Below are 18,934 nucleotides of genomic sequence, written 5' to 3' on the forward strand. Positions count from 1 at the left end.
TTCATTTATTGATTTTCTATGCAGCCCAATCCTGGAGGACTCCGGCGGCTTACAGAAATGAAAAAAAAATTAAAAAGAATTATTAAAAACAATGGGACACAACAAAGTTAAAAAGGGAAACACAACAGACACCCAATCAGAAGGGGCTGGACTTCAATCAAGGGGTCAACAGCCCCAAGCCTGCTGGAAAAGCCAGGTTTTAGACACTACTTGATTCTGATTCTGGGCAACAATTCAGTTGAATTCAATAAATAAATCAGTTTCCATTGATATTGGGATTCTGAACACATAATTAACCCTGAATACCAAGAATAATTTGCGAATAAGTCACCTTATTAAAGTTTCCTTTTAAATTTCCCTTAGTAGCTATTACTTTTGCACATGCAAATATTTCCGTGGCTATTAGTATGTTTCTTCATCCTCGTACATATAAGCGAAAGATTGCAGTCTAAAGCTCTCTATCACTGTGCTTGATATTTAATTAAATTTAAATTTGAATACAAAGTTGCCAAATACTTTCATGGAGTGTCTTCTTTTTTTTTAATTTAGTGATTGATTCCTGCTTCCTTCAAACGTAATTGCTCTTTTCATTGGAAAATATCTTTCCTCTTCCGTGCCTGGAAAACTCAATTGGATGGCAAATGGCTCCTTGTAGAAAAGCACAAATCCTTGTCCAGTTTTCTGGAAAAAAAACAGCTCACTTCAATTATTCCATCCTTTCCCAGATTCAAAATTCGACAATGCCTCGAACCAACCTCACTCAACAAAACAGGTCTTCCTTTTTAAAAAAAAAGATGGTAGGCACCACAGATGCTTTGGAGTGAGAGATCGGGGGCCACACCGTAAAACCTTACCGGTAGCCATGATAATTTAGAACAAGGAACAAAACATAATTTGGTTCAATCTATTGTACGTGCAGGTATTATCACAATTAAATTGATTAAACAGGATTAAGATCTTATCTTTCATATTTGCTCCAAGAGCTCAGAACCACACCCATGCTATTGCAAAGAGCAATCTCCTTTTTTCCCCCTCTTAGCATTCCCTAGTTCAACAGTCAGTATAAGGCCAATTTTCCAGCACTACTATTCCTGAGTAGGACAGAACACATCTGCAAGCAATGCGTCATTCCCAGAGGCCTTCCTGAAGCAAACATTGTCTGTCTTCAAGTTTAGAACGCATGCCTCCCCTTCTTAGAACAAGCAACCTCGTTCCAGACGGTTCAACTACCTTTATGACATCAGAGCATCTAAACCTGTCACCTTTGATTTAGTTCACAGAGCTCTGAGTATCTATTGCAGTGCGCAAACGGATCATTCATTGCAGCAAGATAATACTTAAATGCTATGGGCAGGGAGCCAAAATACCATGATCCGAAACAACACAGACCTATAATGTGTACTTACAATTTAATTAAATATGTCTACCAAACAGAGACTAGAAGATTTTCAGGCTTCAGACATCTTTTGGGGACTGGGGGAAGTTGAGAGGAAGAATGTTAACGATAGCTTATTATTTTGCTAGGTCATTTCAGGCGTTCACCCATCCCATGAACTGTGTTACCAAAAGCCTTTTAATTTTTTTCCAAAGCAGAAATGCTGCTTTTTCACTCTGGGTATTTAGTGGGAAATGGTCAGGAAGATCTGTTGACAAATAACAACACATTGGCCTTTGGAAAGGCTTGGAGTGTGTTGAAAGGAGAATGTAAAAAATCAAAGCGATTCAAACCCTTTGATCACGAATCTAACAGGAATGTTAATGAACTGTACATTTGAGGAGAAATGTCTCGCTGACGTGCTATTTTCAGGATGAAAAAGGGGGGCTTTTTAAATCACTGCCATTCTAAAAAATTTGGATCTCTTCTTTGTTCCTGGAGACCTTTTGTAACTTGACCAATATCTCCTTTAATAATTTGCAAAGGGATCTTGCTTTAATTTGCAAATTACTCCGCCGGAATGTCGGTATTTCCATTCATTTTGACGTTCTGTAATTTTTACTTTTATGGAGGCACTCTTGATGTTAGGTGGCTAAAAAGCCACATCTGGTCTGACGTAGGCTTCTCAAAAGCACAAAGTCGACTCCTCAATAAAACCCTTTTTATTTAGTTTAGAGTGAATTCCTCTCCAGCAAAGTCCCGGCCAACAGTCTTTCAAGAGATTTCACATCTACAGACCTTTATCTGGCTTGGAGAGCGGCCAGGCCAATATCTTCGAAACTCCATGCTGTAGCAGCGACTACTTGGCAAGAAGTCAGGAACAGATCTTCACCCTAATGAACTGAACTAATTGTCTCCTGCAAACTCCACTCCCCTTTCACTCCTCTTTATTCCCTATGGGAGGGGCCATTCACCATCCACCTGTGGCTTTATTCTCGTGTTGACCCTTGTTCCTTAGCTGTTCCCTTCTCCTGGCAGCTCTGCGCATGCACACACTGGGAACAGGCTCCAGCTGTTCTTCTGCCCCACTAATGTCTGACTCCGAAGGCAGCTGATAACTGTCAGATGGCCCCGGTCCCATTTCTGCTTCTGACACAGAGCCCTCATCAGAGCCTTCTCTAGACTCCAGGACTGGCCCATGTTCCTCCCCAACCTCCTCACTGTTCAAATCTGCTGCCAGATCTGCTGGCCTGCTAGTGGGTCACAATAACACCTCTCAACATCCTAGTGATGCATTTTGGAGGAGGGGGGGGGATCTGGATTATTTTCTCTCCTATGCAGCCCTCCATTTATGAAAGGGAAACAGCATCAAGCTAGCATTAAAAAGTCATATAGCAGTTTCTCTACTAGAAAGGCTCTTGGCTCAGTAAATAAATCTCATCAAGTATTTCAGTGGTGAGATTCAAATAATTTACCAACCCATTCTCTGCCCTAATGACCAGCTGGGTAGGCGGGGCTCGGTGGTCATGTGATCATGTGGGCATGGCCAAGTCAATGTCACCCAGTGGTCATTAGGGCAGAGAACTGGTTGGTAAATTATTTGAATGATGGGCACTTCGCCTTAGTTGTTACAATGGTAATAAAGGTAATAAAGATTATGTGGGCGTGGCCAAGTCAATGTCACTCAGGTCGATGGGCGCTTTGCCTTAGCTGTGACAATGTAATAAGGGTTAACTGGAGAGGCAGTTTCTGTAAGCAGGGCAATAAAGATTAGGCTAGAAACAACACCAGAATGTTTCCTTCCTGCCTTCCTTACAGGATTAGCCCTGTAAAGTGAGAAAAAACAAAAGGAGATTTATTCCAACAACCGGTTCTTCGAACTGCTTAGAAAGTTACCAACCGGTTCTCCCGAATAGGTGCGAACCGGCTGAATCCCACCACCGAAGTGTTTGCATTTATTCCTCATTCACCTCCATGCCCGAGAGATCAGGTGCAATGCTTCACTCCGAACCCTTCTTTATTTTTTCAAGTGTTTTTGAGATTGCCCGTGGAGGTCCCTAGCAACTTGCCAATTCTCAGATATTTCACTCGGTGTTAATTTGTTGTTCCTTTCAAGGAAAGCCGAGAAACCACTGGAGGGGAGGGCTTTGCTGTAGCAACACCTGGCCAGCATTGCTGGTGATGGCACAAGATGCGTGACTAGTCCTTCCTTCTGCCTTCCAAAGCCGTTGTCTCTTGGTGGCCCGACAGCAGCTCCCTCATTAATGCAGGATCAGGTTCCCCTGCATTGCTCACCAATTAACTTGTGTTTATACACACAAATTCCCACTCCTGTTTTATGTGGAACCTTACCCCAGATGGTAACAATCAGGAACATGACCCCTCCTTACTGCCTCGGTGCTTCTGTTTCTTTTTCCATCTACTTTTAGCCCTTCTAAAGATTACAAGCTTGGTCCAGCTATTTGTGGACGCCGTACAAAACTTACTCAACCCTCCTGCACGCAACAACAAACGGAGGGTATTTGAATTCATTTGTTCGTCCACCGTTCTTTGCTGAAGAAGAAGGAAGTTTCAGTACCAAAGCAGAGACGTTTAAAATGTACGAAGTCCTAAATGGTCACCAATGTAGATATAGGAATGACATAGCCTACCCAAAATCAAGTGTACACATGTATATACGGCAATAACTTTCAAGTTTCACTTGGGTTGGGTTTTTCCCCCCCCCCCCAAATCCTGTAACTGCGCAAGAGACTAATATGCATTTCAGCCAGCATGTATTTTCAGCGAAGGACCGGCCTAGAGAGACATAAATCAATGAAATCACACAGATGTGTGACTAATACCATTATATGAAATGTTATGTATGTTAACTTTTCATAATAAATATGTAGTGTCAGGATATAAAATTAATTACACGCTATCTCAATAATCAGTCACATTGCAAGGAGATGAATAAGTCTAGGACTTGTAGAACTGCTGACTTAATTGAAGGCATATCAGCTTAATTTAGCAATATAATTAATGTGTAATGCGGAGTACTCCATATTTAAGAAAATAGAACTAGGGCTTGCTTCTGAATATATATATATATATATATATATATATATATATATATATATATATATATATATATATATATATATAAAATAACTTTCAAAATATATATATTTAAATATGACACTAAATATATATATATATATTTAGTGTCACAACCCCTGGTAAGCCCCAATTATGGGAGGAAGCTAACTGCTTCCATCATCTATCAATCGGCTCGTCACAAGAGTCCATCACGACAGAAACCCAATATTTTTACTGTTGCCTTTGTTATATTTGTGTTTTATTTATTTATCAGCACAAATAAAACATACATACATACATACATACATACATACATACATACATACACACACACACATACACACACACACACATACATACATATATATATATATATACACACACACACACACATACCAGAGGTGGGTTCCTACCGGTTCACACTGGTTCGATAGAACCGGTTCGTCAAATCTACCGAACCGATTAGAAGAGGTTCCACCAGTGGACCTGGAAAGCAGGCCACACCTACAGAAGAGGTTCCGAAATTTTTTGAAACCCACCACTCACACACACTCACACACACACACACACACAAATTTGCATGCAAAAGATAAAAAGATAAAAACTCAGCTGAACTTTAAAAAGACAGTTGAAGAAAGATTTACCACCAATCCCTTTTGTGGGTAGTTCAAATCCCATACTGCAAAATGCAAAAGCCTATGGAATTGAAGACATGAACAGTGCAGGGACTTTCCAAAAAAGGATGACCCATTCATTTTTTTTTCCCAACTGAGGAAAAGGTACTAATAAGTTTAAAATTTAAGGAGTTTTTAAAATCTTGTTTTGAGGAAACATTACTAGAATTGACCACTAGAGGTCACAAAAGAACAACCAACCGTTGCAAACCAAGGTATTCCTCAAATTAATTGCTGTCTGCTGGTTCACTTAAATAATCCCATCTTTAGCATGACATCAGTCGTAGGTTCCGAGTGTCTATTTCATTGGGGGGAGTTGTGAGGCTTAATCAAGTGGGATAATTGACTGCTGGGGATATTTATATCTTCGTTTTTATTTATAAGGCTACCCTCCTCAAATCAAAACTGGCCCCTGCACGACGTAGAATCGCAACTGGTGCGACGCCTTTCAAAAGCAATCAAGATAAACAGGAAATGGACATTACGTAACATGGAAAACACTCAGATCGCACAGACTAGGCCTCCTCCGAATTCCATCCGCCGGCCAGTGTTGACCGGCGACTACCCGGAGGAGGGCCTTCTCTGTTGCTGCTCCGACCCTCTGGAACGAACTCCCCGTGGAGATTCGAACCCTCACCACCCTCCAGGCCTTCCGCAAAGCCCTTAAAACCTGGCTGTTATGACAGGCTTGGGACTAAAGAATCGTTGCCCCTATCTCGAATGGTATGATTGTTGCGTTTTTTTAATTATGTATTGTTTTGTGTTGTTGTCAATGGTCTGTATTCCCCCTTCCCTTGTTTGAGTTGTGAGCCGCCCTGAGTCCCCTTAGGGAAAAGGGCGGCATACAAATGAAATAAAACTCTAAACTCTAAACACACAGCACAGCCGAAACAAATCATTCTCCCGCTTGATTAAGACTCACAATTCCCCCTTATGAAATAGATGCTTGGAACTGACAACTGATGCTTCTGCGCATACGCGGAAGTATCCAGGCGAGTGGGCAGAACCTCCCACCGCCACTACTACGAGGTCACCTGATCCGGGCAGAACCAGGAGCAACCCACCTCTGGTCCTATTAGATGACACTCAATGGATGGTATTCAAGGTGTATTGGCTGTATCCAACTGTACAGAATGGGCAGAAACGATCAGAGATAGTCTCTAGATGGGTTCCACCACAAAACCGCGGTAGAATAAAGCGCCCTCGACGAAAGCGTGTACGTGACGTCATCACAGCGCGACGAAAACATCGTGCTGTGAGCAGTAAATTTAAAATTAAAGCGAAAACCTTACCCTAACCCCCCCAAACCTAACCCTAAACCTAACCCTAAACCTAACCCTTAACCTAACCCTAAACCTAACCCTAAACCTAACCCTTAACCTAACGCTAAACCTAACTCTAACCCTTAACCTAACCCTAAACCTAACCCTAACACTTAACGTAACCCTAACCCTTAACCTAACCCTAACCCTAACCCTAAACCTAACCCTTACCTTTATGTGAATCGGCTTGCTTTAATTTTATTTTAATTTTAATTTATTTTTAATTTTTTTCGTCGCGCTGCTGATGACGTCACGTACGCGCTTTAATCGGGCGCGCTTTAGTGGACCGCGGTTTTGACGGGTCACGCTCTAGATGGCCATAAAGGGTTTTACAGGTGGTAACTGAACTGCATCTGAAAGTTCATTGGTAGAGTTTAACATTCATGTAGCAGAAGTATTGCGGCAATATATCAAGGTTCACTCGTAACTGCTTACCCTGCTGCCTTGTGAGCCAGCTGTAGCTTCTGAATAGTCGTTTTTTTATTATAAATTTTTATTTTTACTACACAGACAACACATACATTAAAAAAAAAGCATCATCACATACAGCATGTCGTTTGGTTACAGGTGTTTTAGCATCCGTATTCTCGAATAACATTTACCATCACAGATTTTTCATCTAGTATAACTAAATACCTCCCTTTCATTGTACAGTATATGTTCAGTTACGATTAGTATTATTTTTTCCCCCCAATAAATCATAGTATTTATGTATACCTTTATATAATCCCCATGTGAAAGAAAAGATTTTTTTTTACCAACCATTTATATTTATGTGTAAATGTATAAATGTGTTTTTTATTTTCCATTTTCATTTTCGTACAGTCACATATATACTGTGCATAACCGGGGCCATATAACATTAAACAATAAACACAGCCATTTATATTTATATATCACTATTTTCCATTATGCATAATTCCACCAATCAACTATCAGGTATGCTTACGTTCATTGTTATCCTTGTACCTCATACCTTCAAACAGAAATCTTATTCCTTCATTTTTCAACAAAATATTCTAAATCGTCGCTGCATATATATATACCAATTTTCAATTGTTCCCTTATTAAAATTATTTATCAACAACAAGATATCATTGTAATATGTTCTTAACATTATATCACCAATCCTCTATCAAGTATACATAAAATCGTTGTTATCCTTATCCTTTTTAAAGCAAAAAATTCTAGAGTATTCAATTCATAGATATATCAGTTTTTCATGATATCGTTGTTAATCTGTTTCACAGCATGATTGTGTTATCATTTAACTCCTTCTGAACAGTCTTCAAGGACAGTCCTGTGTACCGCACTCGACACCACACCAACTGCAGTTGAGTTGACCAATGTGTATGGAACTGTGAGGAAGGACCCCTAGTGCTGAAAAGTGTGTAGTTGGGATACTAGAAAAAAATATGTGAAGGTTCTTCTCTGTGGTGGCTCCGGCCCTCTGGAACGAACTCCCCGCAGGGATTCGGACCCTCACCTCTCTCCAGGCCTTCCGAAAAGCCGTCAAAACCTGGCTTTGCCGGCAGGCCTGGGGGTGATGAGTTCCTTCCCCTCTCGACATGTATGGTTGTGCGACTGTTGCCTATTTTTATTATTTGTATTTCGTTTTTATGTTCCCCTTTCCCCCCGTTTGAATTGTTCGCCGCCCTGAGTCCTCCCGGAGAAGGGCGGCATACAAATAATAAAATTCTATTCTATTCTATTCTATTCTATTCTATTCTATTCTATTCTATTCTATTCTATTCTATTCTATTCTATTCTATTCTATTCTATTCTATTCTATTCTGACTAAAGCTGCCATCTGCTCGTTGTGAGTCCGGAAGGCCTCAAGTTGCATCCCAGCTTTGAATAGGGAACTGCAAACATATTCAGAGCCCAAAATGGACCCTCACTAGAATTAGAAGAACTGTGTAGATCAGTGTTTCTCAACCTTGGCCACTTGAAGATGTCCGGACTTCAACTCCCAGAATTCCCCAGCCAGCGAATGCTGGCTGGGGAATTCTGGGAGTTGAAGTCCAGACATCTTCAAGTTGACAAGGTTGAGAAACACTGGTGTAGATGATGTTTAGATCCCCCAGTCTTGTCAAGGTATTTTAATTTTCATGCAACAAAAAGAAAAAAAAATATTTCCACCTTTGCAAAGAACTGCGTTTTTTTTAGAATGCAAATGGGGTGATTCCTGAGAGCACCAATGATTCATGAATTTCAATTGGGTGTTTCTTTATGGGAAATTGCCAGTAAGAGTCTGACTAGTTTTGATAGAACTAGATAGGAGTTGCATCTAAATACAAGAGTTCCTCCTTGTGAATCAGTCAATGCCTTTCCTTGTTTATGTGTTTAAATAAACATGGGGCCTCCGCCATTGGTTTCTTCACCCTAGCAAATCAACGCAATCAGTTCAAGGGATTTTTCCTGATGCGACATCCTAGCTTCGAGTGCTGATTTGAATGTCTGCAGTATGCTCTTAGATTTCAAATCACACTTCTGAGGCAATCCTTCCCTCGGCCCATCTGATTCACCTCCTTTGCTGTTGGAATCACATTGTCACACGAAGAGGGATTTTGCTCTTGAAACGTCGCCGTCTAATCCAACTTGGTTCTGCACCTAATAACGGCAGCAAGACTGTTGGTGGCGCAATACTGGAAGAAGGAAGACTTGCCTACAACTCAAGAATGGACATTGAAAGTTACAAACCTAGCCAAGATGGCTAAAATATCGGCATATCTTAAAAGATCACTCAAATGAGAGATATAAACGAGACTGGAAAAAATGGATTGACTATACACAAAACAAATACGGGAGTAAGAAATTCCAGATAGCCTATGCTTAAGATTAGGAATAATTTAAACTGCTTAAAGTTTGTGCAACAGGAAGAAGCCGAGTTCAAGCAGAGATGTTATTGACTTTCTTTTTTTTTTAATTTCCTTTGTCTTCATATATTTTAAACTGTGTTTGTTAAAAAGTTACACCGTGTACGGGCTCTGGGAAGTCGGGGGGGGGGGAGAGAAGGGAGGTGGGGTCTTAGGGGGGAGGGGGGAGGGGGAATATATAGTATGTGCTAGATTTTAAAGTAACACGATTGCACTTGTATACTGTTGCTCTTTAATTCCAGTGTAAAAATAGGACAAGCTGAATATATTAACAGATAGTAGAAATACACCGAAGGGAGGAGCAGAGGGATAGAAGAAAGAGGGGTAGCAAGGGTGGGAGAGAGGACTGGAGGGAGGGGGAGAAGGAAGGGAGGGAGTGTACCGGGAGAGAGGAGTGGTAGAGGGGGAGGGGAAGTAGGATAGAGGGGAAGGATGGAGGGAAGATGGAAAGTTGGAGGGGGGCGAAAGAAAGGGTGTATGGAGGGTCGAAGAGGTACATTGGGTTTCTATTTTGGGGGGTATTGTTGAGAAGAGGAATGGCTGTGTTTATTGTTTAATGTTATATGGCCCCGGTTCTGTACAGTATATATGTGACTGTACGAAAATGAAAATGGAAAATAAAAAAATAGAAGTCTAAAAAAAAAAAAAAAAAAGAAACATCGCCGTCTTTGGCAGCTAACTTGATTCCATACTGTAAATGTATTAATTGTATTGTAGAATTTTTGGATTCTTCATTAAGGCCAGCAGTGGAAAAGTTATCAGCACAGCACAGAACTATGTGGTGGGTGAAGGACAATGGTGCTTTCAAGATGCTGTCCTAAAATGGCCCTGAAACACGAGAAGACTATGAAATGACCTCAGGAAATAAACAGCTGTGAGACGAGGTAGCCAGAAAGCTTAGCCAAATTTTTAGCCAGATGTTATTCCTGGTCAAATCCACCCTATTTGGCAGCTGCACCTTATGATTATTAAGTTTAACTCCCCATAATAAAGTATTCCTCTGTTTTGTATATTATAAAGTCAGAAGGTGAGATCCGGGCAAGACAAGGATTCTTTTAAAGCAACTTCCCAATTCTTCACTCTGGCCTTTAAAGTGTACTTCAGAGATATCCATGGAAAACGTAAAATGTGCCTAAGATGCAGTGGTGGGTTTCAAAAAAATTTGGAACCTACTCTGTGGGTGTGGCCTCCTTGGTGGGAGTGGCTTGACAGCCATGTGACCTGGTGGGAGTGGCTTGCTGGCCATGTGTTCTCTCTCTATCTATATCTATATCTATATCTATATCTATATCTATATCTATATCTATATCTATATCTATATCTATATCTATATCTATATCTACATCTACATCTACATCTACATCTACATCTACATCTACATCTACATCTACATCTATATCATCTATATCTATATCTATATCTATATCATCTATAGCTATATCTTTATATATCTATATATCTCAATCTCAATCTCAGTCTCAATCTCTATCTATCTGTCTGTCTGTCTGTCTGTCTGTCTCTCTCTCTCTCTCTATCTCTATCATCTCTATCTCTATCTCTATCTCTATCTCTATCTCTATCTCTATCTCTATCTCTATCTCTATCTCTATCTCTATCTCTATCTCTATCTCTATCTCTATCTCTATCTCTATCTCTATCTCTATCTCTATCTCTATCTCTATCTCTCTCATCTCTATCTCTATCTCTATCTCTAATCTCTCTCTCTCTCTCTCTCTCTCTATCTATCTATCTATCTCTATCTCTATCTCTATCTCTATCTCTATCTCTATCTCTATCTCTATCTCTATCTCTATCTCTCTCTCTCTCATCTCTATCTCTATCTCTATCTCTATCTCTATCTCTATCTCTATCTCTATCTCTATCTCTATCTCTATCTCTATCTCTATCTCTATCTCTATCTCTATCTCTATCTATCTCTATCTCTATCTCTATCTCTATCTCTATCTCTAATCTATCTATCTATCTATCTATCTGTCTGTCTATCTATCTATCTATCTATCTATCTAGGGATATGGATATGGATATGGATATGGATATGGAGATAGATAGATAGATAGATAGATAGATAGATAGATAGATGAGAAATGAGAGAGAGGGAGGGAGGGAGGGAGGGAGGGAGAGAGAGAGAGAGAGAGAGAGAGAGAGAATCTGACCAAATGAACCTGACTTACATTAGCAATGAGACAAATTCTGAGTAAAATGTTGCTGTCATACAAATGTTACTCATTATATTGTGGCTTGCACATGGTTCAGAAACACGGCCATTCCAGATCTGGAAGGAATGATTTTAATTTATGATAAATCAGCAAGATGTTCATATATGGTTTCATCAGAGCCAGCATGAAAATGGAACACTTCCATACTGAGGCAGAAATTGATCCAGTGTTTTGGTAAGAATACCGGCTTCTCTCTAATCAGGTCGGAAATTGCATATAATTGTCTATCACATCTCCACCAGTTTTTTGTTACCAGTTTTAAAAAACTTCATAGGGTTGTCCTCAACCACAACTTCCTGGTTAGGGAGCCCTTCTTCCTCCCCTCTTGTTTTTGAAAACTCCAGTCTTCCTTGGGTAGCCTAGAGTACTAATCACAACATTCAAAATCAAGGCAACTTTAATAAAATCAGACGTCGGCTTTAAACAAATTTAAACACAATTACAACAAACCAAATAAAAGCAGCAGATATAATAAACAGAGGCTAATTCCTCACAAATTATTGTGCCTGTGTCTGAAGAGGCTGGGCTAGTGGTCTTGTTTAGGGTTACACCCTCTGGGAAAGGTTGTGGAAGAGGCCCTTGCAAGACTCTTCACAGCTAGAAGCTAACTAGGCAGGGTCTGGTGAGATGATCCAGCCATATCTTGGAAAGTTAGATGGACTTCTTTGGAACATGAAGCAATTGAAGAGTGGATGACATGAATTGGAACCATGCTCCACTTGGTACCTTTGGGCAGTTGAAGAAGATATGTCCAGGAAAGAGAGGAAGAGGGCGTTAGAACCTGAAGAACCACTCCTCAATCCAACCAGTTTGGATATCTTCCTCTCGATCTCCAAAACTTTCTTTTGAGGTAAAGATTTGGAGAAGGGGGAGTATATTTAGCCACAGAGGATCCAAGAAGATCGGCCTCTTTCAATGAAAAGTCAATCCTAGGCATGGTATGGAAAATATATTGGACGTATAACATATGGGCACCTAGATATGGACAGTACCCTCCTCCCGATTGGGCGGGAGCAGAGGTGGGTTCCTACCAGTTCGCACCTGTTCGGTAGAACCGGTTCATCAAATCTGCCGAACCGGTTAGAAGAGGTTCCACCAGTGGACCCGGAAAGCAGGCCACACCTACAGAAGAGCTTCCAAAATTTTTTGAAACCCACCACTGGTCCTTGGAAATGATTATTCTACACTATCATGCTCATATTTATAAAACTCAGTGCCTCTGTGAAAGCTAAAGATGACTACTGCGTTTGTGGTGCAATCAGAACATTGCGTGTGATAACTTCCCACACTATGATGGAAAATCTAGAAAGCAAGGGATCCCTTTCACCGGAGGAAAGCATATTCCAGAGGTTGTAATTGCTTTGTAAGACTCATTTCAATCGCTATTTTTCTAACACATTTTTTGTTTGTTTGGGTGAACAAATATCGGTTTGAATTCTGGCATGGAAATTGTTTGGAGAAGAAATGTTGTAACATTGCAGGACAAAACTCCCTGCGAATTCAAATAATCAAGTAATTAAATGCATTTTCCAGCTGATTTTTTTAAATTTGACACTGCTTGTTTTTATAGAAAGTATTTCCACAATGAGGTGAAATTGATTCAAAATGCTTGATGGGATGTGGAGCAGTTGGTATCTTAGGATATCTTAATCCTAGAATTGCTTATCAAACTAATTTTACTCCGCTCCAAAGTTTTATTTGTGTTATTAGTTCTGCATGAGACTAATTTTATGTATATAAAAATCTCTCATCGACTATACATTTCCTAATCAATTATTATACAGAGAGACAATTTTGGGGGAGGGCAAGAAAGAATATAAGTCTCTTTTTAAGACTTCAAAAAGAAAATCCTGTTAAAATTATTATTATTTCGGAGCTCAAAAATTAAGAAATGGATCCTACTGGCTTGGGAAATTGTGTAGTTTCTTTTTAAGTTGTTTTGCTGAACAGACCAACGGCTTTAAGTTGCCAGACAGCAATTTGGATGGGAAGCAATTAAGCAACGCTTTAGAATTTCTCAGCAAAGTAAACTTCCAGGCAGAATCCAGCTACATGTTAATCCATGGTGGGTACAATATACTTGCATAAGCTAAAGCCAGTTGATTATAATTAGATTTATACATCCAAGCCTTTGCTTTGTTTCTTTAGAATACCAGGATGTCAGAGTACACCGCACAAATTGTAGCAACACAGTTGATTGGCCATAAAGCATAAATCAACAAGAGGTCTCCATTTTCTCTGTAAAAAAAAACAATCCTGTTTGGAAGCTACGTGTTTAATTCATTTGCATCCTAGTCACCCTTCAGCAAGTCATTTTCCCTGAATATAAGGTGCATTGGGGAAAATCCTTTGGAAAGTTTGTTTTTTTAATACCGAGGAGAAGAACTTTTGATATAGATGCGCGTTTTTAATCTCTGCAATAGGCATGGCAGCCTTTTCTCCTAATAATAGAAAGATATGGAGACATGGTGTGTGTGTGTGTGTTTGTGTTTGTGTGTGTGTGTGTGTAAGGGAGGGAGGGAGGGAGAGAGAGAGAGAGAGAGAGAGAAAGAGAGAAAGAGAGAAAGAGAGAAAGAGAAAGAGAGAGAATTGTTTAGTTTAAGCTAAGACCAAATTGCATTTAATCTTCTTTTCTTAGAAGCCATTGTGAAAGCTTAGAACCGTGATGGCAAATCTTTGGTACATGTGTCCAAGGTTGCATGCAGAGCCATGTCTCCTGGCATGTATGACGTCACCTGTTCCTCTTCTGGGTTTCTGGCGCACATATGCACGCAACAATCAGCAGGACTTTGTGCGTGCTGCAGTACCAGAAACTGGAAGAGCTGGTTTTCTGTTTTCCGGCACACATGCGCGTGTTGGAAACCGGAAGTTCATTTTCCGGCAGGTGGATCCCCCCCTGGGAAGCTCCTCTTCCTGGTCGCGTCCCAGATGAGCATGTCCTGCTCCCTTTTTGGCGCTCAGTGCTGAAAAGGTTCGCCATCACCGGCTTTGAATAGCAATAGCAGTTAGACTTATATACCGCTTCATAGGGCTTTCAGCCCTCTCTAAGTGGTTTACAGAGTCAGCATATCGCCCCCACAGTCTGGGTCCTCATTTCACCCACCTCGGAAGGATGGAAGGCTGAGTCAACCCTGAGCCGGTGAGATTTGAACAGCCGAACTGCAAAACTGCAGTCAGCGGAAGTAGCCTGCAGTGCTGCATTTAACCACTGCGCCACCTCGGCTCAGTGAATTGTGATCAGCAAGACCGAATCAGCTTATTTCCTGCATGCTTATTCCAATGTGAGACTAATCCATTTTATTTCACAGCTTTTGTGAAAACTGATTGAAAACAAATGGATAAAATAAGGAATCGGCAACACATTTGTGGCAGTGCTGATGTCGATCCGTATTTATAAGGTCAGTATGAATTTCAATCACTCTCAATCTGTACAGATAGTCCTCAATTTACAACAGTTGATTGAGTGATTGTTCAAAGTTACAACGCCACTGGAAAAAAGTGGCTTAGGATCATTTTTCGCACTTATGACCTTTGCGGCAATCCCATGATCAAAATTCAGATGCTGACTCATATTTATGACGGTTGCAGTGTCCTGGGGTCATGTGATTCTCCTTTCTGACCAACAAAATCAAGAGGGAAGCCAGATTCACTTAACAACCGGGTTGCTAATTTAACAACTGTAGCGATTCACTTAACAACTGTAGCAAAAAGTTCGTAAAATGGGGCAAAACTCACTTAACAAATGTCGCACTTAGCCACAGAAATTTTGGGCTCCGTTGTGGTTGTAAGTTGAGGACTGCCTGTAATTGATTGCTTACTCGTTTTGCTGAATATTGAAGATGGGGAATGGTCAAGAATAATGCAGTGAATCCATACATTGTCATCAATGAAAACCAACAATTTTGTTTCAAGAAATCATAGAAGAGTTATTAACACGTGTGAACCAGCTTCTTCCCTGGAATCCAGATGCCGACGACACTTGGAAATCAAAAGTTTTTATAAAAATTATTTTATATGTAACCCAACTTTTTTTAAAAATTAATAATATATATTTATAACAATTTTTCCCTACTGTTGACAATATACTTGAAGATTGCTTTTTTAACATCCCATAGATCCATCTTATCTTACAACGGTCCTACTTCTTCTTCCCTCCCTCCCTCTTTCCTTCCCTCGTTTCTTCTCTCCTTCTCTCCTTCCTTCCCTCCCTCCTTCCCCTTCCCTCCTTCTCTCCTTCCCTCCTTCCTTCCCTCCTTCCTTCCTTCCCTCCTTTCTTTTCTCCTTCTCTCCTTCCTTTCCCCCTTCCTTTCCTCCTTCCTTCCCCCCTTCCTTCTCTCCTTCCTTCCCCCCTTCCTTCCCTCCTTTCTTCTCTCCTTCCTTCCCTCCTTTCTTCTCTCCTTTCTTCTCTCCTTCTCTCCTTCCTTCCCTCCTTCCTTCCCTCCTTCCCTCCCTCCTTCCTACCCCCTTTCTTCTCTTTCTTCTCTCCTTCCTTCCTTCCTCCTCTCCTTTCCCTTCTCTCCTTCCCCTTCCTCCCCTTCACCCTTCCCCTCTTCTTCCCATTCCTCCCCTCTTTCCTACTCTTACATTCCCTCCCATTCTTCTCCTGCCTTTCCCTTTCTCCTATTCCTCTCCTTTCTCCTCTCCTTCCTATCTTTCCTTCTACTCCTCCCTCCATCCACTCTATCCGTTGTTGTGTTACATGTAACCCAACTTAATGGTTGAATTGGAATGACAATTTTATGACATAGCCTAAGTATCTACATAGAACCTGGATAACTCATGGATTAAAAAACACACATGTTCTCCTAGCGGTTGAATTTCGTACATTTGGAAAATATATTTCAGGTTTTGCCACATTTGGAATGCATTAGGAAGCAGATCAATTGCTTATTTATTTTCTCCTGCAGTGGAGAAGCAGCTCAGGGAGAGAATGTTAAACAACCCCTTCTGTCGTTTGGACACATAATTTTTAACAACCGCACTGGGACACTGCATTGCACATCTGCTGCGGGAACATATTGTTCAGGTCTGCCAAAATTCCCTCGCCTGATCAACTATTAAAGGTAAAACAGCCGGGTATTCCTCAGCAGGAAGGCAATTTCAGACAGCAAACTCTCCAACCTGTTAAAACCACGTTTTCCACGTGAATTGATTAACCCAGCTGACTGCAAAAGGGCAGAACTGACATCACCAGGCCTTGCTCTCTGGAGGGTTTGGAAATGTCAAAAGACAGCAGTGAGAAGTCGTACTTTCTTGGGCAAAGTGTATTAAAGGTATTTTGCTAACCAAAATGGTAACCAATAGAGCCATGAGTGACATAGCATTTAGAATGCAGCATTGCAGGCTGGTTCTGCCGACTGCCAGCAGTTCGATTCTCACGGGCTCAAGGTTGACTCAGCCTTCCATCCTTCCGAGGTGGGTGAAATGAGGACCCAGATTGTTGTGGGGGCGATATGCTGACTCTGTAAACCGCTTAGAGAGGGCTCAAAGCCCTATGAAGCGGTATATAAGTCTAACTGCTATTGCTATTGCTATTGCTATTGCTATGACGGTTGCAGTATCCCGGAATCATGTGATTCCCCTTTTGCAACCGATTGATGGGCAAAGTCCAGGGGGGGGGAAACCAGATTCACTTAACAACCGTGTTACTAATTTAAGAACTGCAGTGATTCACTGAGCAACAGCGGCAAGAAAGGTGGTAAAACGGGGCAAAACTCATTTAACAAATATCGAGCTTAGCAACAATTGGGCTCCATTTGCGGGCGTAAGCCGAGGACTATCTGACTTACTAAAGGGCAGTTTGTTCCAGAACTGTTTCAAATGTGGCAGTCGCATTCAGAAGAAGTCCAATCCCTTCTAAAAACTGCCCCTGTGACATTAGATTGATAAATATATTACATTCAGAACTCACGGCATCATGGAATATGTATGAGTGTTATCGTAAGTGAATGCTTTAAATCCGCCGATAACTGAGCAACTTTCTGTAACTAGGTTCATGCCGCGAGACGTGAATTCTGCCAACATAATAATTAGCGAATTCAGGAGTTCGAGATGCTCCACTGCATTATTTAAATGTAATCGTCATAACAACCGCATCAGTATCAAAATTATTACCTCTGAATATTGCAGTGGATGGGAAACCGAAGCAGGAAGTAGAAAAGGATTAATGGGAGAGAAAGCTTTTCAACTGGCCACATCCTGATTCAGTCACTTATACCCACTGTGCTTAGAATTACTACTGGAGTAATTCTGTTGAACTAGCAACTTGTTCCCCATTTTATCATGTAATTCCCAATGTGATAAACAAATAAAGGGAGTTATAAAGTGCTTTACCTTTAGCTCTTGTTGAAACAGAGAAAATAAAGAATGATAAAGACAATCCTATTTCAGCACTTTGCGGCAGAATTAAATTATGTTTCCCTGCCTGGATGGCTCAGAGCTTTACAACTGAATGTACAAAAGTATAGGAATGCCCTTGTGATATTTAGAGAAAGCCAAGCTTCTTATTAACTGAGAACAAGGTATTTTTTTCCCCTTTAAAAAGGAACTGCTTGGATAATGTGCGTGGAATTTCTTACCCCCTAGTCTCTGTTAATCACATTTTTTTTCCTAACTAGGTCTAACAAGAAGAAGAATTGATTTTCAGTCCTATATCTTTAACTCAATTGTGAGATTGCCAATAAGCAAATATTTAAGTTTAGGAGTGCTAAATTGCTGAGTCAGGGCTGAATCAATGCAGCGTTGATAACTATATTACAGAGAAGTTAACATGTGTGCTCGTAGGCCAATCATATTGTATCTTCGAACATGAGATGCCAGCTTGAGGTCTGTGGGATTTTATTCTTCATAGTGTAGATTGGTTGCTGAAATCAAAATATCTGGCATGGTATTGTATTTATTTTAGCAAACTATCAGATCAAGACAATCTTGCCACATTCTGAAAATGGGCTTTTGAGCTAGATATGCACGTTGAATAGGAGACTCTTGTCTTATATTGATAATTATATATTATAGGATTCGGTGGTGGGATTCAAATAATTTAACAACCGGTTCTCTGCCCTAATGACCATCTGGGTAGGTGGGGCTTGGTGGTCTTGTGACTGAGTGGGCGTGGCCAACTCAATGTCTCTCAGGTCGATGGGCGCTTCGCCTTCGCTGTTGCAATGTAATAAGGGTTAACCGGAGAGGCAGTTTCTGTAAGCAGGGCAATAAAGATGAGGCTAGAAACAACACCAGAATGTTTCCTTCCTGCCTTCCTTACAGGATTAGCCCTGTAAAGTGGGTGAAAAAACAAAAGGAGATTTCTTCCAACAACCGGTTCTCCGAGCTGCTTAGAAAGTTAATAACCGGTTCTCCCGAATAGGTGCGA

At 40.7% G+C, this 18,934-nt stretch overlaps 1 long non-coding RNA gene across 1 annotated transcript in view; it reads right to left on the minus strand.

Annotated features, from left to right (window-relative positions):
* Positions 1-331: 331 nt before the first annotated feature.
* LOC148049288 (uncharacterized) overlaps positions 332-18,934 on the minus strand; it is a 32,875-nt gene continuing 14,272 nt past the window's right edge. The window contains exon 2 of the long non-coding RNA XR_015695403.1: positions 332-681. This is a non-coding gene — a long non-coding RNA (uncharacterized LOC148049288). The remainder of the gene's footprint in view (positions 682-18,934) is intronic.

The sequence above is a fragment of the Thamnophis sirtalis genome, unplaced genomic scaffold (assembly GCF_051295495.1).
Source record: "Thamnophis sirtalis isolate CommonGarterSnake01/CBP01778 unplaced genomic scaffold, rThaSir2_p1.2 scaffold_2, whole genome shotgun sequence".
In the NCBI taxonomy this organism is placed as follows: domain Eukaryota; kingdom Metazoa; phylum Chordata; class Lepidosauria; order Squamata; family Natricidae; genus Thamnophis; species Thamnophis sirtalis.